At 45.9% G+C, this 27,729-nt stretch overlaps 2 protein-coding genes across 3 annotated transcripts in view; both read left to right on the forward strand.

Moving 5' to 3' along the window:
- Positions 1-27,729, forward strand: part of LOC128895799 (uncharacterized) — a 193,110-nt gene that overhangs the window by 64,662 nt on the left and 100,719 nt on the right. The window lies entirely within an intron of this gene.
- LOC128895317 (fasciclin-2) overlaps positions 1-27,729 on the forward strand; it is a 107,075-nt gene that overhangs the window by 33,148 nt on the left and 46,198 nt on the right. The window contains exon 1 of one of the 2 annotated variants that reach the window (XM_054157815.1): positions 23,477-23,493. The exons of the other annotated variant lie outside the window; for it this stretch is intronic. The gene's annotated coding sequence lies outside the window, so the exon portion shown is untranslated. Of the gene's footprint in view, positions 1-23,476; positions 23,494-27,729 lie in introns of those variants that run through there. 2 annotated transcript variants of the gene reach the window in all.

Genomic DNA, 27,729 nt, shown 5'->3' on the forward strand with positions numbered 1-27,729 from the left:
GTAAGAAATGATGCCGCAGAGCCTATGCTAGCGTTTGCTTCTGGGGAAGGGCTGCGGAATGTATTGGGTCAGACGTTTTAGTCGGTCTCTTGGCGTTCTCTTATTCTACTTACTAAAGGTAATAGTAAACCAACCATCGCATTCGAACGTATAAAGGAGTACACCGATCCTCAAACAAAAACAATTAAGAAGATACATTTGTATAAAAATTCAGAATTTTATAGAAAACATATAACTATGGAATATACTTGGTGTGTAATTTTTAAGTAAGCACCGATATAATTTTTTCAAAGTTGTATAACTAGTCATGCTTCTAGAGGTTGCATTCGGTACTTTTTTTCAGTTTGACTTCCAAGTAATTACGTAGAGGAATGATATGATGATTCGATGAATGATCGAAGAAATATTTGAATTCTCGCAGCCCTGAAGATATTTTCGCAACACGTCAGGTGAATTTCAACTACGCCCTCTGGTTGGCTGCACAGTCGTCTCGCGTTCCTTGCTTTCTTGCTTCCTTCCTACCTTTCTAGACGTCCATCCCCCAAAGGCAGTCTTCGGCACTGCTCGAGGCCCAGGAGACAACACCCCGCATCGTAAAGGGGCTCGAAGGGATCGTCCTGACTCCACTCAGTCGATGAAATCGAAATGTCCTCTCGCTTTTTGACGTGTCCTTACCGAATCCTTTGACGACTCTCGACCCGTTCCATTAGGTCGTCCTTTGACCTTAAAGGAATTTTGGTAGACTCGAATTCGGGAGGGTAGCTTCCTATGGAATATTGATACACCGTGGTTGACGTAATTTTCAAACGTGGATTGGGGTTGTTTCACTTTAAGTGCGGGGCATATTAAATTTTGTTGCGGTAGGAATGCTGAGTCTGAAGAAGCTTGAATATTTCAATGTATTCAGCACAATCCAGAGGGATATTTTTCATTAAAAATCGAATAGTATTCGTGGAGCTATATATTAATACTTCCTTTTGTATGTTACAGGTAAGGAACTTTGACTCTCAACATTGCATCTCTTACGTTGAAACCTATCCAAGTACCAAAACTGTATAATAAGTAAGCGAATTCGATAACATTTACTAACCCATTCAACTTCTCTATCAAAATTGAATTAATCTTCTAAATTGATCCTGTAAGAACAACTTGAACAACTATATCCTGCGAGACTTGCCAACTTTCCAGCCACAAGGAGCGAAAACTAATTTATCACAACGTAGCTCGGCCTTTCACGGTTTCCGATCGCGAGCAATAAAATTCCTTGCTAATTACGGTAAGCGGATACTTAAGTACGCCGGTTTACACAAATTAACGGTTGCTGAAAAAGTAACGCAAAATCGTGCTCGAGCGGGCACATTATAACGATTAATTACTCACCGTGGCGTGGTCTATCTTGCGCAAACTAGTTTCTATGAAACCAGTTAGGCAACAATCCGGCGGAACTTTCGTTTCAACCCCTCCCCAGTGTGCACGATCCATAGACCGACAAGTGCCTCATACAACCAGGACCCTCGAAACTGCCGCATTTCCAATTCACGCTTGACACGGGAATATCGCATAATACGTCTATTTCCGACGTATATAACAGCGGCTCTTACGCAAACGCTATTCTCGCCCCGTCCATTGTGAAGTTCTCCCGCGGTAGGCGCCTCGATTCACTACGGGTGAAAGCGGTACGCTGTCCTGCGAATATACACTCTCCGTGACACTGAATTCCATCCGCGAGGTAATGACCTCCGACGGAGCTTAGGGCCATTGATGCGACGGGAATCCGCGTGGCACGCAGAATCGGAAGCCGTAACGGTGTGACTAGACTTTTTATTTAGATACGTTGAACCGTCTGTAGGCCGAGACGCAAAAATAGACGCGCCGGACGAACGTTTTCTTGCTCTACTAGCGACAGATACCGCGGTAAGTCGAGAGAATAGTGTCGTAAAAACTTTAGGATCTTTGTTAGGTCTTGAAGAATTATCGCGTCGGAGTTAGAAATATTAGAAAAACTCGTTCAGCAAGGTATTCACTTATAAGAGTCTTATATCTTTGGATTCGCCCGTGTAAAATACGCAAGCCAAACGTATTCAGCGTACCTCGAGCATGGTGAAGTTTCCGTGGTAAATAAAATTCGAAATGGTTGGACGTCGACAGGGAAGTAGACACGCTGTTCTCTCTCTGGAAGTTGTTTACATAAAACCCATGACACCGTGAGCGACGGTTCGCCGATGCACCCGGTTCGCATCGTCGCGCGTCGCTAAATCGACTTCCAATCGCGCCGATACAAACAGCTTCCGCGACATCTGGTCGCCTCGTATCCCAGAAAAAAAAGGGAAGAAAATCGCTGGCATGGTCGCGAAAAAATACGGGGAATTCCCTCTGCGTCGACGCTCCTTTCCAAGCTTTCAAACCCATCCCTCCTCACAGAGCTTGTTTAAAATAAAAATAAACCAAACTTCTAATACCACGTGTCCATGTTTTCCACAGGACATCTAAATTTGTTCCCACTCGTCTCCGCGTATTTCTTTATCCTTCGCGAAAGGTCTCAAAACCGCTCGAGTTCTTGCAAGCTGTTAAAGTGATATCGATAGGTCTAGCCACTCGAAACTCAAGTTTCCAGAACTCGGGAGGCACGGGGAAGGGCGAGGATTTACGTCGAATGCGTCGACATTCGATATCGATATATCGTCCCAGGGTCGACCTACTTCCTCGCCCAGGACACGCCGAGGATGGCTCGTGACGAAGGGTGGAAGGGCACCAAAGGGGGAGGGTAGGCTGACGTGACAGGAAAACGTCGAGGAAGAGCTGGACGGAAGGGAACGAGCAGAATAGAAAGGGGAGGAAGGAAAAAGGACTAAGGGGGCACGTAGGCAGGATTGTGTGCACGTAGAGAGACAGAAAGGGGGTGAGGGGGATGCGTCGTTTCGAATTTCTCGATAAACTCCCCTCTCCGCTCTTCCCACGTGAAACAATGGCGGAGTGGCGTGGAAAGACGTCTCGAATTTCGCTGAATCAAAGGTGATGCGTCGAGAGGGCGAGGAAGATGGGGAGGTGGGGCCTGTCTATGGGCATGGCCAGGGGTGAAATCGATTTTGTCTAGGGTCTTGCGTACCCGCTCGTATTATCCCTCGCGGTTTTCTATAGTGTCATTGTTGTTGGAGCGGGCAGAGAGGAAGACCGTGAGGACCAGCGATGCGTGGGCGGGAGAAACGACGAGCGAGGGTGGTCGAGAAGCTGGAACGATGGAAAGAGACACGAGGATTCTGGCGACAGTCTGAGTGCCGCAGACACAAAGCCGCTATATTACGTTTCCACTTGTGCGTTTTTTCTAGTGTCTCCTCAGGGCCTAGCGCCACAGGCCGACCCGGTACACGCGTTCTGGTTGCTTCGTGGCTCGTGTTCCAGCGGCGAAAGGGCTTCGTCTTCGCGCTCCCTTGCAACACTTTTTCCCCATCCACTGGGGAGGACCACAACTGTTGCCAGAATCCTGGAATCAGACATGACACTCTGATCTTTACGTTCGTGGTTGGACCTCGGTATGGGAAGCTTCTAGGTTTTTAGCAGAGTCCATGAGTTGTGTAGCAAACTTTAACGTAGCTTGAACGATGTTGGGGCGAATAGTGTAGTGTTAGGTAGGAGAATCCTGCGCAGCCTGTGAGTTATCCCTCGACGCCTGGTTTCTAGTAACGTCTATGTATGTTCACTTAGTGCTTTCTCTATTGTTTAGTTACGCAACTCTAAGACAAAAAACCTCTCGATTAAAAACACCCCCAACTATTTGAAATATTCAGGAGAATTCGTACGCTAAATTTACCACCCAACAAAGGAAAAGCTCAATTTTAATCTCGTCGAGTTTGTTCCTTTTTATTTGCTGCTGTACACGTATTACGGGCCACGGTTGAAACTATGATTTTGCCTGTGCAAATATGGCCACGAGCGAAGGAAAGAAATTTTCATAATTTCGTTCTCCTCCAGTGTTTGAAACAGAAGCGGAGCTCCTCTTTGCGAGAGACTTTTTCGATGCTTCTTAATTGCTCGTGCGTCGCTTCCGGCAATAAAACAGAAGAATGGAAGGAACATCGAGAAATTAAGAATTAAAACTTTTATTAAATGATGCGAGTCGGGCGGGCAGACTGCCGAAGTAATGGCGAAGAAATATAATGAACGAAGTTAGCCAACTTCCAGGCAAGAACGAATAACTGTCACTAAGAAGAGAAATCCTAATTAGTGGACAGACTTCGTTGTCCTACAGGAGGCATGTCTTACAGACTTTATGCATTGGAAATAATGTCAGAAAATGTTGGGAGTCCCTCGAAGTAAATTTCATCTCAATTCAGCGTTCTCCAGTCGGTTATCTTTCGCTAGTCTTCGGTTCATTGTCAGATACGACGAAGACAAGGTACACGGTCTCTAAGTAAATGTATACCTAACCTGTACTCTTAACTTATTCACCGAGAACTACCGTCAGTTACCAACACGTTTCCACGAGGCGAGTTTAGGCACTATCTAAAAGCCAGTTTGCTTGCTAGAGCACTAGTTCCGAACACTAGTTACTAGACTGCAGCAGCTCCTATAATGCTATCTTGCTCGAGTTGCTGGCAAAGACCCGTTCCTAGTCGGTAATTACGCGCTGGTTCCCGGAACGGTTCCACTGGCTCGGCTGGCATCTGCATGTACATAAACCCAGGCTTAATTGTGTCTTGTCTCGGCCAACCGATGCTCGGCTGGCTCGATCAATCGGCTACGTGTCCGTTCGAGGGTCGTCCGCGTGTCTTTTGGGTTGGGTTGTACGATTCGTGTACAAATTACCATACGGGATCACGTCACGATACCTTCGGACACGTCACTTGCGAACCACGTAATCGTGAAGACCGGTTATTTCGGTGAACGTATTTAAAGTATTCACGGTGTACATGGTTTTTAATCATTTTCATTTCGCTTAATTGTTCATTCAAGAAAATATTAGGTGTAGGGTTTTGACATTTTTGCAAATAGTAAATGTGTAATAGAGAAAACCAGGAAACCAGAAAAATGCTCGCAGGTTGTCAAACAAATCCGAATAATGCATCCACCGATAACCAAAGAATTTTAAAAATCCATTTTTTCCTCCCAAAGGAATACCATTTTTTGTTCCCCGTCCCGATACTCTTTTTACTCGTACGTGAGAAAATCGATAATCGCCCGAGGAGGAGCGACTTTTTTGAAAATCGATCCGCGATCGAAAATCGGTATTGTTGACGTTGGCCAGCGCTGAAAGCGACCAGGTAAAATCGACGTTGAACGGGCGTCGAGTCGGGGATTTGCGGGAGCCTTGAAAATTTAATTTAAAAACTTGGTTACGCCGGAAGCTGTGTGCGCCAAAGGATTAAAGGAACGGCTGGTCGCAAATTGGATTAGCGTCGCGTCCCATACTAGCCCGGGGTGGATACAGTTCGTTTTAAATGAAAGTGCCCTTGGCTGTCGTTTACACCAATCTCTCGGCTATCTTTCCGGCTGGTTCGTCTCTGGCGCGTCTCTCGTGCACGAAGGTGAAGCTAATTTTTTAATTAAACCTCCCACCGCGTTCGCGGCGACTGGGTAACTCTTTGAGAGACTTTGATCTTTGCGATCGACTCGTATCTTCGGCTCTCGGGAGACTCTTTCACCCTTGGCGGATTGATTTCTGCGTGTTTCCCACAGCGGACGCTTTGAGTTAACTATGTGTGTGTGTGTATATCTGTTTTCTCTCCTTTTCATTGATGCTTTGTCGATCGGCTGGGATGTAATTGCGTTCAAGAGATTCACGAGTGAAGAGGCAACTAAGACCTTGTTTTTGTTGAGAGGATTTTACTTTATCTTTCAAAAGGGAATGTGTTTGCGATGTTGACTTGTTTTTAAAAATTGAGAACAGAGTTTACTTTTCCACCTGTGAAGAAGCCCGTGCAGAAGAGTATCAGATGACTTCATACGAAAAAAGTATTCCTTGAATTTTAAATGAAACTAACTCGCAATTCTTTTTTCTGTACTCGATTTTTTGTTGGATGTGACGCGGTCATCCGGAAGTGGACATTTGCAGAATTGTCATTGAAGATCCAATTTCATTTATCCCATCAACTTGTTTTATCTGTCAGCCATTCCAGTTGTTCGAATAATGAGACAAAAATAGTTCGCATCTCCTAAACGGTGGCAAAGGTTAAAATCATCCGAAAGCAAATTACATAATAATATTTTCCGAAGAGGATCCAAGCTTAAAAATAGAAACTTTGTCGTAAAAACATTCATTTCATAATTTCAGACAATTTCATTATTTTTTTATTCAGATTAAGATTCCATTTCAAACACTACTATCAAACGCTCGCAATTGTTCAACACCGTGACTCACGCCGCTAATTAAACCCCGATTTCAATTCGTCAATCACTCTATCCTAACCGTTATCAATCCCATCTCGATTCCCCCAACGGCACGAACGATTATACTACTTCACGGTACCTGTAATTACCAAGATTCTTATCGTTGCTTGTTCAGACAGCAGGAACGATCGGTCGGGCGCGCGGAGCATCTAATTAAATGGCAACGTAAACGGAAAATATTTCGACGAGATCGCGTATCGTTTGATATCCAGGAATCGTTCGGCGAAGGGGGAAAGTGGGACGCGCCGGTTTTTGGACGTTCGCGAACAGATGCGTGTCCTTTGATCTCGGAATTCGCGTATAGAGTTTCCTTTCAAATTAGATGTCCCTCGTTGCTGGGCCTCGGCATCGCTCTAAGTGCACGTTCCGTCAGCGAGCATGCAATTAAGAAGTCGAACAGGAAATTAAGGGTCGCTGGTTGGTCAGAGTTCAATTTGATCCGTGGATCTCTCCTCCTCGAAGTTTCCCGATTGAAATTGAAGGGGGACCCCCTTTTGCGTGCCAGACTGTCTTTCAAATCACAGGCGGGAGGAATTCTTATTCGGTGGTATAGGTTCCCCTGGTATTGTCTTTTACATTTATAATTAGACCACTTTGTTCTCATTTTGTAATCATTTTTTTCACGAGTATTTTAACGCGTGTACCAGCGTGGTTAGGCAAATAAGCCTATAAATTTTAGTAAATGACTTTCATTTTTCTTGAGACTTCCACTTTTTTTTTTTTTTTTATTATTTTTCGTTTAGTCACTCCCACTCGAAAATAAATACAGTAGCCCTTTGAAAGAGCGAGGTGTTGAGAATCGTTGGCGCGAATGGTCACAAGGAGAGCTTTTTTCGCGTCGAGCTAAACGGAGTCGTTTATGCACTCGACTCGACCGAAATTAACCGGTCAGGAGTTTACCTTGCTCCGCAGAATCCGTCGATGGTTGGCGGCGTGACGACCCTCGTTAACTCTGACTCGCCTCTTACGGGGTAACTGTCCTTAATTACCGCCAACTCGCCCCCCCTTCCCCCCCCCGCTCTGCTCCTCTCGTCATCCGTTTCCTGCAACGATGGTCCGCGACGGGAAAAGCGAGCAGAGACGAGGGAGAACTTTTCATCGGGCCTCGAGTGATCCGCTCGGAATCGTTTCTCGGTTGAATGACGACGCGGTTGAATACGATCAGATTTACCCGCTAGAGTTGCTGGACGCATGAATCACGGTTACTGGGAAATGGAAAACAATGCGTCACCAGAAGTGCAGTTCGTTGCATGGTCGATTTATTAATCCCATACGCGTACAGTTGCCGATTCGGGCAAAAACACCGAACGAATTCAGATGTTTTCGAGTTACGCCAGATTTCAGCGTGTTACCGCGTTTTATTAGGGTTTGACGTGGCGGCCAGCGAATAACCAAGTTTTTGAAGCGTAACTTTTTATACGTCGTCGGCGTTATAAACGTTATATTCAATTATAAACCAATATTTACTTTATATATATTAAATTAAACGTTTGAGACGCAAACAACCAGAATTCTTCGGGCGCGGTTTCATTTTAATCGGATAATAGATTTTTCGTCTTCAAACGCGCACCACACGTGCTCGGATAGGTATTCGCTCGAAACCCGCGGCATTCCACGACGAGTTTTAATTACATCGAGCGATGATAACGGTATCGTTTCGCAAATGAGATTCAAACAAAGCCGTATGAACGCGAACCGTATCTTTTCAAGAAGTGCAAACGAGGTTATAAAATTAAATAACGGAAGGAACGGTATTACGGAAGCGTTGCGATTCCTCACGGGGATGGCCGCGGGTAGATAACGTTGTTACAGGGAGCAATATACATACAGCCCCCCCGCCTTCGGTGAGATAAAAGGAGTAACTGCATTATACGGCGTCGTAACTCGCGATTAAGGTTGTTGATTGCTCGAGCAAACCGAGTATGCAAAATTAACAGGTCCATTCTGTTTACCTCTGACGTGCTCCATATTTTCTTTATTGCAGCTTTGTTTCACTGTGCTCGCAGCCAAGGTATTCGCCGGAAGGAACGAATTGACGTCAATTTGTATATTTTAAAGGGTTGGTTAGGTCTGGATTAGTTATCGAAATGTGGCGAATAATTCTCTATCAAATGCCCAATCCATAATTTAATTATTAAATTCACCTACCTTCAACGTACAAAGCACAGACATCTCTCGAATCACTCCAAATCGAAACGAACTTGGTTACATTACCAAACTACGATTGTTCCATCACCATTCATGAAAAATGCTACGCAACACACGGACGAATGTAATCGGCGTCGAGTGCGTAACAAAATTGCCAACTGGCTGGAAAATCCATGGAAAAATCACCTTGCGCTGACGTTGGCCACGAATTAAAAAAAAAAAAAAAAAAAAAAAGAACCGCCAGAAAAGGTTAAAAAGGCTTCAAGCTCGGAGATTAGCGCGTTATTAAAAAATTTTATCCTTTGTTTTATCTCGAAGCTTTAAAGGGTATGGCAACACAGGCCAAAGCCTTTTAAGGGAACTCTTAAGCCGCGAAACGAATAAAAAAATAAAGGGAGAAGAAAAAACATGAAACGTCGGGTTAACATTGTACCCCCTCCAGGTTGGACGAAAGACGCGTTTCGCAATCAAAACTTTTTTTTTTTTTTTTTACTCTCGCGATGAAGAGCGTATAAATAATTCCAAGGTTTTCTAGCGGAGCAACTTTTTAAAAGGCGACGCCGAGCAACGCGCGAGGCAGTAAAAGCGTCTTTTCTGCGATAGACGGGGGGAGGGGGGGAGGGGGAAGGCGAAAGAAGTAAAAAGGAGTTAAATAAAATCCCAGGGCAAGTTCGACGGAATAAATACACGCGAAGCGTGAAACTGCCTGGCCTTGGAAAGGCGAGGGTGATATTTTAGTCCGTCTCGGCTAGGGTCGCCCGAGGGAAGGAGGAGCTTTAATCGAACGAGAAGAACAAGGTTACAACCTGTAGATTCATAAAATACCCTTTAAAGCGAAGGTGTAAGCCTTATTCCGGGCACGTTCGCGCGGTATTGCGATTTTTTTTTAAACGCCTCTGACGCGGCCACCGGCCGAATAAATAAAGAAACTCGACGTTCTGTGGGGTAGGCGTTGATGCGGAGAGGGAAAACCGCGTAACTTCCAGGGAATCGCACTCGCCCCGCCGATGGTATCCCACGGAGATTAAAGCGATGTTTTTTTTTCTTTTATACAGGCAAATTCCGATTTAAAGTGCGCTCGCATAGGGGATCTTGGTTTATCTAGACCTTGCGCACGTATCGCAAGGGAGACTGTCCGGAGTCTGGACGCGTTGTTCTTCTTGGGACGTAGCTATGGTGGGATTTGCAGCATGCTATGGTCTTTGTGAGATCTGAATTCGGTGGTCTACGTGGTCGACAGGTTCACGAGTCGGTCTTTGTGGAACCGTGAATACCTTGGACTTCCTTGGGTTTGGAGATCTTCATGAGATCTGAACACCTCGGAGGACATCTTGATTAAACATGGCGTTCGGAGTTGCAGCGATTCCTACGCATTTAATATATCTGGCTCTTCGGAAATTTCACCACGTGTGCTTTTCTGCGATGAACGTATTACAACTCTCGAGAACCAGTGTCGATGGTACGCCAGCTGGATTAATTATTCCAGTTTTAATTACGCTCCGATCGTTGGCCGCGCTCGCTACACGATTTCCGTAGCGACGCATTTTCCTTGAAATTCGCGGCAATTCGTGGTCGTTCGTATTCGGCCGCGCACGGTACTAATTCCTGTTTCTGTTGGAGCACGCAAACACTGGTTTCGCGTTCTCCCAGCCCCGCGTTACCAGCTCCCTGGTATGCAACGTGTGTTTACGCTCGTTTTTAACATAGTCGCTCGTAATAAAATTCGACCGCCCCGACGAATATTACATTATATTTCGCTCAGACATTACCGGTACAATTACGATCTCGGTATTTGATTGTGGGTTAACATTTGTGTCGGCCGGAAAAAGTCCGATCCGAAACGAGATTGCACGAACGCGTTTTAATTAACGGCGAAAATTTAAATTAAAACTTAACGTTTCCATGTTGAAACTTCATTACGCCGCGGACGCAATGAAAATTGCGAGTGCTGGTATCGGGGAGGGGCGGGGGGTGTGGAATAGGTACGCGACCTATGCGCTCTTAATTTAGAGTGGAATCGCAGAACTTGGACATCTTTCGTCATATAATCTAAAAATTGATTCGTTGTAGGAGATAGGTAATTTGGCCTTCGTTCCGGGATAGTATAGATCTGATCGCTATGGTTCTCGAAGGATCCGAGTATTCCAGATCCTAACTTCTCCATCTCGCTGGTAGAAATTCCTCCACGAGCCGCGAAGCACCATAAAATCCAACTAATCGCCGTGCAACCGTCCTAAAACGCTCGACAAAAATTAAAGGAACAACGCCCCGACGATTTCCTAAGCAGTACTATGCCGCGACCCCAATTTCACGCGCTGGCGTTTTCTTCCCCGAGCAGAGAGGGATTCGTGGGACGTCGTATTCCGCGTGCCAGCATCAACGCGAAGACGACGCCACCCCCGTCGACGTCGTGACGCAACGGCGCACAGTGGTCGGGTCTATATGGAAACCTGAAAAAAGCCTGGTTGTTTCTACATTTTTTGATATTTTTCAATAATTGCAGACTTGAATACTACAGCGAATGGGCTACTAGAACATATTTATAGATTCATGAAAATATAACTTATATAATTTAGGGTTTTTTCAATCACTGTGACGGGAACAAGGCGGAAGAAAAGCGGTTCGAAGGCGGGCGAATCCCTACGTTCTGGTTCGCGGAAGTGAACAGGTCGTTTTGTCGCGACGGTGATAAAAGCGAAATGGGGAAGGCTAGGTCGGCGGGTCGCCCCTGCTGGCTGCACGCTAGCCAGGACGCCCCCGCGATTATGCTGTTTATGTAAGGGCGTGGCCTGCAACGGGCCAGTTCCTCGGGTTTGAGAAGGGATATTGACGCACACGACGTGTCCTCGCTCAACATAAATAAACCCCGTGGCTTTATATTGCTTTGAAGATTGGCAGATCCGGCCTAATGGTCAGCGAGGACGCAATCAGCCCGAACGAGGACACGCGCGTCTCTTTGACGCCCCAGCCGCCAGAATTCGAAGCGCGAACCCTGGGAGGATGTGTTGGCAATGATGATTGACTGACTATTATCGCAGTGACCAGTGTAAAGAGATGAGGGAGCAGTGACGTAGAGATGGGTTAAGAGGAAGAGGATGATGCCGGAGAAGAGAGTAGAAAATAAAAGACATGCAAAGGAAAAGATTCGAGAGAACTGGGGGATCGAATATATTGTTTGCTCAAGGTCGTAGCATTTAGACCAACAGAGTCCATCATTGAACCTAGAGAGCCTAATCTTCGTGAAATCGAACCTTAGGAAGAGACCAGACACGAAACGGAGTTTGGGGTGTCGAACCGACTCTCGCCCGAGCAAAGACCCGAAGAATCCACTGGAATCGAGGAGAGTCGAGGAAAGAATTTCAGAAGAGGCAAAGCCTCGCGGAAGTAGAACGGAGCAGACGGAGTCTTACGCAGCGCTAAAGAAACGAGGACAACGAAGGCACCGTATGAAAGAGGGTTGAAGAAACGAGCGAAACGGGGGCAAAGCGTAGCCGAGGCTTGAAAAAAAATGAGCGAAACAAAGGCGGAGATTAGCAGAAGACTTACGAAACGAGCGGAACTCGGAAGAGAGCCGGAGAGGCGAGCGAAGCGGAAAGCTGGTGAAACGGAAGACACCGCGGTGAGGTTAAGTAGGTAGACGAGACTGGAACGGTGACGAAACTTGGCGACTGGAATCTGAAACTGGCAAGTGGCGAACGAGTCTAGGGAGGAGCTGATCAATATTTGAGAAAGTTGGAATGCGCGAACGAAGAAATTTTTGGAAAGTAACACAAGCAAGGGAGAAATTACGCGATCTTTCATAGTTTTAAAACTCTCCTTCGTCCAATATTAATTACACCCACACAGCAAAATAGATCGAATTCCGTTCGTTTCGCAAGAAAAGATGGATGAATAGTTCGGCATCTTTTATTTGGTCTTCTGCGAGATTTTGATCCAGCCTAGGAATTTCGTCTCGTTGAAAACGCGGAGCTCTCTTTTTTTCCCCATTTGTTTCCCAAGTTCGTCCCGAATCGCGATAGTAGTCGAGTTTCTTTTGCAAACATGGCGAAAAGTTTCGTTCGGTTCTCCCGACTACGGTGCGCACTTTTAAAGTTTAATTTCGCGGAAGCTGCGGGACTAGCTTCGCCCAAGCGTTAATGCTTACTCGAGTCGGATAACGGCCGAGTCGGTGGTATCTTCGCGCGGTTGAAGTTCGCGGGGGATTATACAAACGCGCGAAAGAGGCTTCCTTGGACGGAGCTTGTACACGGGACGGACAATATGAACCCATTACGACGATTATTTCCACGGATTAATTCGAAATTGGTTTTCACGGATGAAGTCACTCGGGATTAATTGGAGAGAAAGTTGTCAGTTTGGAAACGGTTCGATCAGAATCCTTGACTTCAGCCAACTGAATTCATCCATGTCTTCCAAATCATCTTCTGGAAAACTAACGCGAATTCCCGTCGCCTTCTGGTTCCAAGGATCAATACCCGGCTCGTAAAATTGAATTTTCGCCGAAATTGAATTTCCCATCCGACCGCCGGCTAATGTCCCCCCATCTAGACACGCCCTGTATAAAAATGACCGGGTCTTCCCTATGGATGGAACGATGAAGCCAGCCATATCTTGGCGGACCCGTCGCGGGAACGTCGCGTGAAATTTTATGCAAACGTCCCCAGAACAGACCCTGGTGCCGTGTGGCGGAATCACTCCTGTATAACGGAGAGGAAGCGCCAGGATATGACACTCGATATTCGCGCGACGCTATCTTAACGAAGACACGAAGGGAGCTCGCGAGCCACGGTTGTCGGAAACCGCTTATCTGGATAATATGAGACTCGCCGAGGAACTCGATTAAGGCATCTAATCGTGTTCCATCACTGCGGCGAGTTCGTTCATCCGGTTGCTTCGTGGCAATTAACACCGTGACCTGGCAAAAGCTGACTAACGTTTGCAAATTGAAAACAAAAGCGTTGCGGGAGATTACAAATGTGTCAACCCCTTCGGCAAACTTTAAGAGTGTTTTAAATATAAAAATGAAATTCAACCTTCCGTTCGATGACGTCAAAGCGAAGGAGGACGATCTCGCGATCAGCATCGCGGAACCGAACCGGCGCGTTTCTCCTCTGTTGAACGCCGTTGTTTTCGACGGCGGAACGAACCGCAGCCACTGGCGTGAATTGCGACGCGTTGTTATTCGCTCCTCTCTCGGTAAATTGGATTAATTCCTTCCCAAAGTGGAGTATTTGCATTCTAGCCGTTGGCTGAAATCGTTTGGATGCTTTTTCGCGTAATTGTCGGTTATCATACAGATTTGAACTCGCTCCAGAAACCCTCGAAATAGCGATTCACCACCATCCTCGGCGATAACCCGAATTTCTTCTAACTTCAAGTACGGACCACGAGAATCGTGGAACAGTCGTCGCGCGAAACGAAGCAACGTGGATATCACAAAACTGGCAACAAAGGATTATAATACGCGCAATTTTGATGGGCGGAAAAGCTTCGTCTGTGGCCGGCGGTTTCGTATCAAACGCGTGATATGAAAGTACCACGGGCGCGTTCGAAATAATAACAAAAGTCTAGTTAGCCGAGCGACGCCGCGCGCAGAAAAATCCATTTCTCCTTCCATCGCGCGAAAACAACGGGACAGAGCGAGCGGCTGGTCGCTGGTTCGCGCTATGAACTTTTCATGGTCCTCTGCAAATAGCGCCGCAGCGAGCAGAATTCCCGTTAACGCGGTTCTTCCGCGTCTCGCTCGGAATATTCAGCGATTTTTCGCCCTTTGAACAACGCACGGCCGTTCGCCAATCATTTTCGACCGACTGTCGTCCACGCCTCTCTCCCCTCGTTGCACGCCCGCGTGTGTTTCGTTAAAAGTTTATCAACGAAAAGTTTATCGCGTTACGACAACGATATCAGTGTCAGGTGGTGGCGAAACGCATCTACCGATAAGATAAAGTCGCTCTTTCACTAAGTGCACTCAAGGATCATTAATTCAAAGGTTGGAAAAGGCAAGGTTTCTTCAGCTTTTCTTGTGTTGGGATTTTTACTATAATTCAACATTTTATTTTACATGGCCTGCTCTCTCGAGTGCCATTGAGGACCCTTCCTATAGTTGTCTTGATCAGCTCCTCGAATCGAAATTTTAGAATAGAAGGTGTTCCACGCAGATCCTGACAATGGTCGTAGGAGGGAGATAGTAATCTAATGGAAGGGTGAAGAGAGTACCGAGGTCATGAGAAAATTCATATCGCGTCGAACGCTGCGGGACGATTCGTCGAAGCGACATTTGATCGTCGGAGCAAACAGAAACGCAATGCAATCGATGATCTCCCCTGTCCCCTCACGTAGAGTACTATGCGCGTTGATACGTCTGGCTTTGGGGCGCTGTGTGCTGCCCACGCTGGAAATGATTCCTCGTCAAACAGTGACGTCACCGGGCACACTTTGTTCCTCTAACGACGTCTTCGAAGGGGGCGGCTAATTGGCTGACGTTATTGCACGGCTTGACGAGACCAGATAGTCTTTTCAGTTAGGATTCGTCCGAGTTTAGCCTGCGAGAGGACAAAGAATCGGATTAGTCGACCTGGATCTTTCATCCGCGAAACGATTTGTCCCCACGGTGAAGTTAGAATGGATTCATTTTCTCTGGGAAGGAGGGGATCAGATGTGGGGTTGGAAAGTAGTTCAAGCCCTCACCGTGGATCTCCATACGCGGATTGCAAGCATAAATGGCTGGTCGAATTAAAAGCCATGGTATTAAAAGATAACTCGTTTGAATTAGGCCATCGTGGGGGCGAATTGCCGGGATGCTGAGTCGTGAAGATGCACGTTGAATTTGTATATTTCACGCAAACTGAATCTCTCCGGGTCCCCCAAGCTTAGGTTTTACCTTCCTTGGCAAACCTAACGTCCCGAGATCCGTGGTAACGCGAGGAGAAGAGCGTAAAGACGCAAAAGTGGATTCCACTTCCGGAAATTGCAGGAAGAGAACGACACTGGGAGGGTCTGGGATCGGTCGAGCGATTGCACCGTCAATCGAGCCACAGGAAACCGCCGACAGGGACCTTTCCACAACATACAAAAAACGATTGCAGCTTACGTACACGGCGATCCTCGCGAGTTATTCGAGAGGGATTCGGTTACGTTGCGCTCGGTGACGTAAACGGAACGGAACACTCGGCGCATCGAGTTGCATTAATGATATTCAAAGAGACGCACGGTCTGCGCGATGCATTTATTCGCGAATCGGGGAACGCGCACTCTCGAGGGGTGATATTGTTTGTTGTGTTTCGAGAGCGTCGACGGTAACTCGGAATTACGTAAATGGGAAAGAGACTCGATTTTGTTTTTAACCCGATACCAGGCATCGCTCGTGAAACTTCGATACGTTGTTGTGTTTGCGCATTTCCAACTGTTGTCTGGTTTCTTATTTCCACTTTTTTTTTTTATAGACAAGGACTCTCGAAGACTTGTAGGATACCAAATTAATATTTATGAAATGTTATTAAGTGAAGCGATGGCTTAAACACTCCCTAATATAATTTCAACTACGCCATAACTGAATTAGAACAAAATCCCTTAGGCGCAACGCTTAAAATCAACGGTTCTAACATCCCCTCTATGAATCGCCCTCGCGACATGCCCCCAGATCTCAGCAAGGACAATATTTTCCAAACTTCAGGTCCCATTTCGTGCAATCCTAGGAATACTCTCCTGACCCTCTCCATGATTTCGTTCTCCGGCTGGAGTCGGTCACCGCGCGTCACGAGCATATTTCTACCCCATTAAGAGACACCTAAGCGACGACTAAGGGTGACGCGTTGGTCTATTCGTACGCGAGGACCTCTGAGAGAGGGGTCTGGAACGAGGCCGGAAAATTCCAGAGTTTATTTCATCGCGGCTCTCTATTCGCCGGGGCAAACAGATTTGCTTCCGCGCGTTAATTCCAGCGACACTCCCTGCTAATTCCTGGGTAAGGATTTAATGTCCGAGCAGTCGTCGCCACCCTCGGCTAAGACCCGTCCGGACGGCAACGGTCGACCAGCGGAGTAATTTTGATATATCGACTGGAGCCAGGGTTTGGGACAACCGAGACCCCCTCGCGTCTCGTTTTTGTCCGCGCTTGGGAACAGTTTTCCCGATAATATTGCCGCGTCGGGACGCGGACCGTGCTCCTGGCCGCTCTGGACGGACTCTCGAGATAATACCGAGCCCGGAAATCGACTGTAAGCGGCAGCGAATCGATGCGTTTTCCAGCGACAGAGATATCCCTAGTTGGGTGCACTGGTGCACGGACAGTGGAACGCCGATTCCAGGAAATTGTATTTTCTAGTCGTTTCTTTAACATATCGACTGCCTGTGTTCCGAACATGTCGTGGATAACCGCAGCCGGCTATTGGACGCTGTAAGACGTTTGCGGAGGATTCTTTATCTCATTTCTGCTCGAGGAATCGTTTGTAGTCGATGGTACGATATTCGGTCACGGGGTTTCACAAACCATACACAGAATGAAAATAAATCTACTTCGACGGCTTGCGTTGTGGGAGATGCCGCGAGGTACGTGCGGCAGGGTCATCTTCGTGCAACTCGAGCTAGTGTAACGGGGAAAAAATCATAAACGAGAGGCCATCAATTTTCATCCGACAGTAATTCGCGTTATTAATAACTTGAAAACTGTCTGGTTCTGAGAATTCGCGAGAGACGTACCGTGATATTCGTTCGGTGTATATACGAAGGAGAGAGACGAGCGCCGATTCCCGCGCGACCGATTTGTATGGCTGCCAGCCGAGTGCAAAGTTCCCGCGGAACTCTTCCTCGCGGCGTTATTCCCGAAATATGAGGGCAGCCTGGAAATTTATGACGAGTCATGGCTTCCATTAATCCGCGACGATCGGTAATTCACGAGGGTCGCGACCCTCCCTCCGTCGGTGCAATTTCGCACACTTATCGAGCCCGTCGAGCCTCGTCGACGATAGACGCCACCCCGCCCAGCCTCGGAAGCTTCGACGATTCGTCACGATTTCCATACCTCGAGATCGGTATCCGTCGACGAATCCCCCGTCGTCTTGTGTTGCAGCATCATCCACTTTTGTCTAGGTTGGTAATGGGAAAGGGATCCTCTCCTCTATATCCATTTTCTCGAGTAGACAGGAAGTATGTGCTCGATGGTATGGTAGCCAATAACGCGACCATTTTTCCAAGGATGGGAAAACTGTGGGATATATTCATGAGTTAAGTGATGCACGAGCATATCGGCAGCAGCAATTGCATCGTGACACGTCACAGTCGGACAATATTTTTGCGCGACTATATCCCAGGGAAGAATGTATTTTAACCCTCTATGTCTATTGAAGAAATTTCTCTAAATCAAATAATACGTTTGTGAAGTTTATTCGTGTATTGTACTTCTTATCAAACTCGTCATTGAATCTTTCAAACTTTCTTCAATAGTCATAGAGGGTATTTATAGGACTGCTGTATACGTCTTTGTTATATAATGTCTCGGATGAATAATAAAATAGACAATTCCAGCATTCTTCAACGAGAAAAAAATACGTATCCGTCTCAAGATGGGTATCGGGCGTCAATTCGGTCCTCACGTATCGTAGCATCATTCGCTTTTGTCAAGGTGGATAATGGGAAAGGGATTGTCTATTCTCTGGCCATTTTCTGGAGTGGACTGGGAAATATGTGCTTCGCAGCGAGTGACGCGTCCATTTTTCCAGGGCTCGCGAGCGCGCAGATCGTTCAATTCATCAAGATTTGCTGGGGCTATCGTTGCCCCCGGCGCAAGAGCGCCCTTCGATTCCCTCTCGTTGCTCGATTTTTCATATTTCCCGCGTTGACCCCTCTGACACGCCCTGGTAATTCGACCCTTTCCCCTCTCAGTCTAATGCGGATCGACGTCAACAGCCTATTTCGGACGATCGTACAGGATAAATCAGTTCCGCGTTGCGACGATTCTACGATAAATTTGGCTTTAACGTATGCCTGGGGACGAGCAGTTATGCACCCTTACGAGTAGATGCCCGAGCGATATGTTTGGCCAGAACGGGGAAACGCTTGCTGATAAGTGCAATTTGCGAGACGGTCGACTGACGAATTCATTGGGGCGTGGAATTGCTTAGTTGGACTCGTTCCGAGTAGTTTCTTTCTGGTATTTAATTTGAGAGGGGGTGGCAGATTACGAAAATGGGGACTTTTCGTTTCATAATCCAATATACACTTTTTATTGATACCTATCTCCTCGAAGTACGAGTCCTCGTTAATTTATTTCCTCGTTTCTTATTTTATGCGAGCAGTTACTTCGTTCCATTCTCGTTCTTCGAGCGAAGTTGCCCTTATCGATCAGAGAAGGGGCACCTTTTGCACGTGGTTAGAATCACGCCGGCAACGAGTGTCCCGTTTCCACGGTCGTCCAATTTGACCATTTTCCGTCTTCGAAGCTTCTTTGGGCGCGATAGATCGGTTCGAATCAGTCTCCACCCACGTAACGCAATTACCTGTCGCCGTCGAGGAAGAAAGAAATGACACGGGGTCATTAAGGGCCCGCGAGCCATTAGTTATCATGCTCGCTCGGACATTCTCAGCTGGGAGTCCTCTCCGATGTCTAAGGACGGGTGGTTTGTCTCAATTATTCCACGGTGCAACGATCCCGCGCAGGCACGCCTACGGGCTCATCTACGAGATGCACTTATCCGCTTCCTCGCGGCGCGGGAGAACGATGCAAATGGCACCATTGTCATTAACTCGATACATCCTTTAAAGGCACCCCCTGTCTTCTTCATTGTTCGTTGTCGTTTGATTGCTCTTTCGTTCCACGACGTCCCATCTTATTCAATCATCCGTTTACCCAGAACGGAAGCAAGGACGCTCTTCTACGAAAAATGAATCGAGTCAAAGGGAGAGAAAAAACAGTTTAATCTGTTTTTGTGCCTTGTTTTGTGCGATTTTTTTATACGGTCTCTATCTACCGCACAAAAAAAAGGTTTGATTCTAATACCAAAATAATATCCACCATTTTTAGAGTCCCCATAGCGCGCGACCGAATTTTCAAAGGCGTGTATCACTGCGGCCGCAAAACAGAAATTGCCGACACGTATGAAAATTGACTTTGTTCGGTGCGATTTGAAAAATGCTCGTTGTTTCGTTCCATGGCTGTCGATATATATGTATGTGGCGCGGAGGGGGAAACCGCACGGTTCCAGCTAACGTTTTCGTGTTTTGACTAGACGTTTGAGTGAAAAATTTATCAGCCACAGGGCGAGCATCGATCGCGAGAGAAAATTGTTCACCTGGGTTTTACGCGATCGTTAAAATATTGATGGGCACAGTGCTCGGGCCTATGAATACGTGTCGCGTTCGGATACGTGAAAATTTCAAAGGAACGCCGGTTTGGCTGTAATCCCCGCGCATCACGAGCCGCAGAAATGCAACGCGGAGGATCGTGGACGCGATTCGTCGAATATACGCGGCTCCCAGAACGTAGTTTTGCGCGTCTAATAGGAAATACCGTGCATTCTCGCGAGGTCGCGTGGGTCTCGGCTCGCCCTCGACTGTCTCCTGGCGTTAGCATCGCTTCCAGCGGGGCGATGGTTTCCATTCGAGCGGAAGGTCAATCCCGACGCTACGAAATTTCGGACCACCCCGGCAACGACGAAATTAACTGTCAATCTCAATTCCGTCTCTCCCCCCGTGGCTCTGCGAAGCCCATCCCCTTGCGCTAGGAAGCCCCCCTTTGACACGGCTGCTCCCACAACAGCTTGCCTAGGATCCTCTGCCTGTGCCATCCACCTCTCTCCCTCCCTGTCCCCCTTTGGCAAGTGTCAATTATAAAGCACCCGGGGTCTGCCAGAAACGTCAAGCCGTCGTCACGCCCTCCTCCTTTTTCCGTCGAGCTTCGTTTAATCGAGAAAAAAAAAAGAAATCTGATCAACGATCAGTCATAATAGAATGCGGTCGTTCCTCGTTCGTCCGTTAGCACGACAACACGTTTCTGCTGTGGATATATTCTCCAGGCCGTCCGTTCGTTGGATCATGTTTGACGAGCGAGCGCGTGCATGTCCCCGTGTGATTTATTCAGCACCGAACCCCGGCGAATTGACCCACAGAGAAAATTCATGGAATCGGGAACCCGTCCTCGTTTAAGTAGCGTCGCACGCGATCGCTGTATTGATGGATCATCGACGAACGAGCGGGAATTTAGCCGAATTGCACAGTTTACAGTGCAGGGATCGGTCCAGGCGCGACAATAGGCGGGATGAATTTGGATACGCAAGAATTGGCGTGAAAATGTCGAAAGAGGATCCTCCGTCGCACTTTTCATGTAACGCGACACGTTTTCACTGGAACGAGCTGAGTTTGTTGTGTGCTCGAAACTGAAACGTCGTATGAAATATCGAGTTGCAACGTAAAAATGTATGACAATGCTAAATGAGTCGTACGTTGCACAAATGACTCAGTAAACCAGAAAGTTGAGAAGTGCGATGATATGGTCTCTGAAAGAAATTATTTATTATTCAATGACAATAAAAGTTAAATGAATGGAATATAGAGAAGAAACAAACCGACATTATAAACTCTAAACCCAAATCCCCCGTAAAATTGCATCAACACTCCACGAATCGCGCAGGGAAATTAAGCGTAATCGAATGAAGACGACGCGTAGAGGAAACCACCCCCGTCACCTCTGAACAAAAGTCACCCCCTTTCTCCGAGAACGGTTCCATTAACGGGGTGCGAAAATTGGGTAAGAAGGCATATAGGAAACGACGCGAAACTCGATTTCTCCCGGTAATTCGGACTTCCGGTTTTTAAAGGGTGGTTCGCAACGTCAGTACACCCCTCGTGACCGGACTTGAGCTCCGTTTATGCTCCCCGTCGTCGTTGCCTCGGGATTAAAGCGTCCCGTGGCGCGCGAATAATTTCCACGCTGGTCACCGCAGCTCGGAGACCGGAAGGTTAATAATTCGTTGAGCGGCCCTGGTGAACCACCGACTTTAAAGACGAACGTTCCACGAAAAGCTGTTCGCTACGCCAATGTTGGGCGCCTTGGGCTCCTATTCGATCCTAATTGTCGTTCTACTTCGACTCTGATAGCTTCTGGGAAGAGGGACCATTTGCTTCGTTTGCTTAACCAACTCTGTGAGTAGGTGATTGTCATTATTGCGACGAATTAGGTTAGTCTTGGTATTAGCTTTGTGTATTTACCATATTTTCAACCAGGCTTGAACCCTGGAAGGATAAGTAACGTTTCAACTAATGACGCTAATGTGCCGGGTAATTCATCTCGCGTCCCTCATTCCACTACATACATACTTATCACGGTCAGTTTCAATTTGGCCCCCGTCAGAAATTCCCTGCCACCCAAAGAATGCGTTCAGCAAATTGAATATCATTTTTCACTCGGAAGTCAAAGCTTACGTGTCCGCGTACCATTCTCGCGAGTAATCTAAATTTACTCGAGCCACCAAACGGCTCTCGCTTCCGCCCATTAGTCTCCATTGCGGGTCCGCCCTCAAGAATCACGTACCACGGACTTTTCCGGCGCGGTCCAACTGCGGACTTTCCTATAATTTAGGATTTAAATATTTTACGGGCTTTAAAACGCCACGAATATTCAGGCATACTAATCGCTGCGGTATCTTGCCAGTGAAATATTCGTATTCGAGTACTTTGGATTTTCATGGATTCAGGTGTCAAGTAGTAGGTACTATGCCATGTAAAATTCCCCATTCATGCTATTCTACAAGCGAATAACAGTAACCAAGAATATTCTGTTATCATTCCAAGCCTGTTTCTCGAATCGTATAGGAATCCTTAAAGTCCCATGCGATCACACAGAAAAATTTGACAAGTGGCGTAGGTGGAACGAGTGTCCGCGATGCGCCCCGTGGAATAACGTTATCTCGAACGCCAGGACGCGAATTATCATCCACGGACCATTGCAATCGCGACGGTCGCAGAAATTTCACCGGACGCAATTTTCATTTCGTAACGTTTCCCCTCCGTCATCTAGCAAAATGGACGCCGGTCGCAGTAGGCAGCGTTACACCCCGGTTTCCGCGTCGAGTCCCGCTGCTAATGTCGCAGCTTATCGACCGTACAATGCCGCCTCTCGGCTGCAACGAGGTCTATTGTGTCGTTTGCGCGTTTACGAAACGGGTCAAGCGTTCCATACTAATTTAAACAAGACGAGGCGGTTCGAGTATCGCCGCCGTCGCGTATCTGAAATTCCGTTTGCGTTTCCACCCTCGCGCTCGTTGCGCTTTATTGTCGGCTGCTGGCGGATTCGTCGCGAAATAACGCGGCGGAAAAGCGCGCCAAATGGCAGGGACTGTTTGCGGAATATTTATTTTAGGGGGGAAACATTGGGGATTTCTCGGTCGAAAATGGCGATGGTATTTTGGAAACGGTGTCTGACGATATTTAAATTTAATGGAATTGTTTCGGATGTACGTGAAAGGGAAACTTGTGTCAATTCTGTGTTCTTAAGAAGAATTAGCGTAGTGGAAATAGAATGGTGTACACGGTTCACGGCTCGCGTTGTGAGGTGAAGATGTCTGCAGCGTAATCTAATAAACGAGGAATTCGAAGAAATATAGTAGTATGAAAAAGCAGACAAAAATTCACAGTTAATATAGGTCCATAAATCAACACTGTCGGGGGTTGCAGGTACTTGATTGTATTCCTAGAATATTAATGATTCCAGGGATTTACGACACTGAATATTCGTCTACTCCATTTCTCCTGACTCTTGTACATTTTCATGAGAAACTCTGATATGCCATCTAACAAAATAGAGTATACAACTCGAATTAATGCACAAGTTTTTCCTTATTTCTTAAGTTTTATACATTCATACGGTGGCACGTTCTAATTCTTAATTTTTGTTTGTTACAGGTAAGGGTCATTCTCAATTATCGCTATGCCTCGTTCCTTGACAAAAATCCTAAACGTAGGATTCGATCAGTAAGTACCATTCCTTGCCACGAACGACTATACTCGCATAATTTTTAATTCGTATCTAGACAAAATTCTACGATAATAAATACTATCGCTTGAAAAATCTAAATTATACACTAACGATCTACTAAGACTCTAAGCATTCAGTAACATAAAAATCTCAAGTAAGTTCCCTATAAATCAGTCTTATTCTCTACCAATTATTTTAAATGGAAGTTTGCCCATCTCTAGGTCGAACGCTTCTAAACTACTCAGCTCTACACAGTAACGAAACTGGTAGCGAGCAGCTACTCTCCATCAGTCGTTTAAAAGAAGAAAAGAAGGAGCCAACAAAGCGCCATCGATCTTCATTCGCGGCACGCGTAACAATCTCGCGCGCAATAACGGTTTACCAGCGGAAAGCTGTACGCCCGCTCGCAGGCGTATTATTCGTATTCATAGGAAAACGAAGTTCTTCGTTTCATCGGGAACACCCTTGTCTCGGGACCGACTCCTCCGACAGATTGAAATTTCCATCACGTTCGGTGTTCCCGCGGATCGCATTAATGATGACGCACAAAGAGTAACGCGGTATGCGCCGGGGAGGGATGAAGGCAAAGCGAAGAGGGCGTTCCAGGGGTTGGAAGAGGAAGCGGATCTCGTCTGTCGGGCGAAAATCGAATTTGATATATCCGTTTCGTTTTCCATCCAGGCGTACCACGATTTTCATCTACTCGCCTTGCAACGGTGTTCCCCAAACTTTCAACGAACCCCCTGAACCAAGAATAATTTTAGAAGCGCTTACAGCAGAATTATCGTTTCCATTCTTATTTCTCGAATGTAATTTAAAACTGTTTTTCCTTTAAATGTTTCTTTTAAATTTTTATTTTCGATTACGTGCATAATTAGTTTTGCGTTTCCACCCCTCCAGGAATGTTCAAATATTTCTCGTGTTGTAAAAATTCGAGAGTCGCCTCATAAAAATAAACGACACCTCGCCCAAACTGATCGCGCCTTAAATAAATAAATAAAATCGAAAGCACGCGCGCCCTTGAAAATATCGCGTCGTGACCACCCTTCGGCGCGCCGCGAAACGAGAATTTCTTATCTGAATTCCACGCCTCCGCGACCCTCGCAAGTCGGCCTCATGGGACCACGGGAGAAGAACCAGAGAATGCGAAAAGGCGTCTGCTCGGGTTCAGGGCGGAGAAAGTTGTTTGAGGCCTCGCGAGGAGTCCACGACTGAATTATTTAAGTCGCGACCCGTCTTAACCGAGCTTCCCTGTCCTTTTCACCGACTTCCACACCCCCGTAGTTTCGAAACTGGTGGAAACGAAGGAAATTTAATTTCATCCCCTGCGAGCGAAAGAAGCAGCTTGCGTTTCCCCGTCTACGGGCGACCTTCGACCCCCCCGGAACGATTTTAATTGGCCGTGTACCACCGTGACCGTCGAGGAATCGCGTTCCTTGAAGAGGATGGTCGAATTTGCATACCAAATTTCGAATAACGAATCAGAGATAAATAAGAAAGCATTTCCTCGACGCTTCCAAACATTTTGTTCCATATTTCACATCGGAGGTAAGCTTTCTTATTGAGTATACAGTTCGGAGTTCAATATGAGCCCATGAAATAATGTACATTATTTTTTGTAGCTTTCATACGAGCTTAAACTCGTTTATCTGTCGTTCGAATAAAATTCTGACCATCATCGCGAACAGGAATCGATGACTTGTGCGATGGCGTGTGGCCCCTTAATCGTGTAATTAGTTCGATACGCGCAACATCATTTCGAGCACATAGAGTTGCTGCAACTTGGAATGCTAAACTCTGGAGGAGAGGACTTTCCTAATGGTCTGCATGGATTACTCGGTTAATCGGGGAGCCTATGCTAGACCCTATGCTAGACAGATGGTTTACGATACGAAGGAGATTCTTCGCGCAATATACCGTGTGTTTAATCCTGGGATTACTTCTGCCGAATTTCACTCCTGACCAGAGGTAGAGAAAATTCTTATCGAGCAACGAACGAAGGATATAAACTCTCCTTGTATCGCTGGTTTAATAACGATTAGTCCGAAAATTAAGTATACTTTATTCGAATAAATTTTTCGCACGGTCGACAGATGAAATAAATAACGAACGATAGTTCAAATGAGCCTGTAATATGGGCTCCATATTCCAAGCGACAGACATTCCAGTCAATTTCGGTGTTTCAAGAGTTTAATAATGTATACGAGCTCTTTGCCAACTTGCCCGTGTCGCGTTCAATCATTGACTTATTGCAGAGCTGGACAAGTTACCAAACGTGAACATTCAAATATTTGCTAGGTCCTTAATGAGCAATGATAAACAGCTCTCCTATTAACGTTGACAGACGAGTCGAAAATACGGGAAAATGCAGGATACGCCGAGAGGAGAGGGGAAATTTTAAATTTATAATGAACACGTACACGCAATCGAATGACAATGTTGTTGCTGTGCAGAATGGATTGGCCGTTTCACGATGACCCTGTACTAACTATGAAACGGAAGTATAACATTAAATCATTGCAAAAACATTCCATAAAAGAAGAATAAAGTTAAGAGATACGTTTAAGAGAGACACGGATTCGTAAACCGATTGGAATAAATTTTTGTCCAACTCCGTTCAGGGGCTATTCTTTAAATGAATTAATTTTTCCTCGTTCGATTTTTACGAGATATTGCTTTTATAATCGGAGGAAAAGGGCTTCTTTTTGTTCTGGAATTTGCTCGCAAGTGCTCCCTTTGTTTAGCCCCTTCGTTACCTCCACTCTGCAGTCTTATTAAATACGGAAAGAGCAGAATTTAAAGTTTTCCAATGGCTGGCAATTTTGCACTTTTTCGCGAGTTAATTCCCTCAAATATTCAAGCACTCTTCGAACCCCAACGTTGACAAAAACTATCCGACGAACTATTAATGGGAAACGCCTGCGATACACCTGCACCCTATTTGCCGTTATCGACGTTTCTCCGGAGCCCCGAGCGAATTACCAACTTAATTACGTGCCCATTAAATTAATTACCGAATAAATACAGCCGAACTGTGCTCGACTATCGACAAAAAACCCCTCGTCTCTCATCTCGACTCCTTCGGAATACTCCATGTTAACGATACGTGTTACACGCGTACTGAAAAAGTGAGTTTTTAATTTTAATTTCATTGTATCATTTGTTAAAATCTTTCAATTTTCCATTTGGTTTTCGTAGAGCAAAACTATGCAGAAATTTCACTTACCTCGTAGTCGTGATTTTATTTCAAACGAAATCTTTAATTAGAAACGTCCATTATGTCGTCGCCGTGTTTTTCGTTATTTAAATCTTTCGCGTCATCAATTGCCACTTAGGAATTGCAAATGTTCACGCGCGCATTAAACCAGTTGTCAAGTGAATATTTTTTACCAAAGCCTCAACGCTTGTTCCCTGTTTTGCCTGCTTTCAATTGCCATTGATTCGTTCTGCGATTTTGTTACAATGGACGGACAATGGGAAGCACTCTCGGGATACGTTTCCAACCTGTTTTCCGTTGTCTATTATTCCACAGAGGGAACAGGGTTTGTAGTTATCCATTACAGTATGCTTGGGTGCGCCTGAACTAATTAAGCAGATGATTAATGTTATTAGGTCAAGATTACATTGTTTCGCCCAGATTAGTTGTCAAAACACATTATCGTTTTGCTCTGTCCTTCCTCGGAACTAAACGCAACCTTTTATTCGCAGAAGTAATAAATGCTCGTTTAAATTCGATTTACATAAATTGATTAAAATTAATAACTATGATACGCATTCGTTCGTGCACATTTTACATTACAAATAAAAGTTTTATATTTAATTATCGAATGTTCATAGGTACCACGCATAATTTTATTTACACGCGCGCGTTTCCCAACTGATATTATTACATCTCTGTTGGAATTACCAACAATACCAACCGAATTGAAGTTCATTTGAATAATGGAATTGTTCAAACGACTACGACAAGGAACCCCCTGAATGTTTATTATGTAACGGTGAAAATTGTTTAATTTACTTGTTGTCATTAATTACACAGATTATTATCCGAGAAATAATTAATAATCGCACAATGATATTAAATACACCGTTGCTGGAATTTGCACAATTGCATAACATTCCCTCCTCTCTTGCTCATCCCAGTCGTACGACTGAAACGAGCACGAGAGACAGAGAGATTGAGATGAGAGAGAGAGAGAGAGAGAGAGAGAGAGAGAGAGAGAGAGAGAGAG

The sequence above is a fragment of the Hylaeus anthracinus genome, unplaced genomic scaffold (genome assembly GCF_026225885.1).
Source record: "Hylaeus anthracinus isolate JK02 unplaced genomic scaffold, UHH_iyHylAnth1.0_haploid 5, whole genome shotgun sequence".
NCBI lineage: Eukaryota > Metazoa > Arthropoda > Insecta > Hymenoptera > Colletidae > Hylaeus > Hylaeus anthracinus.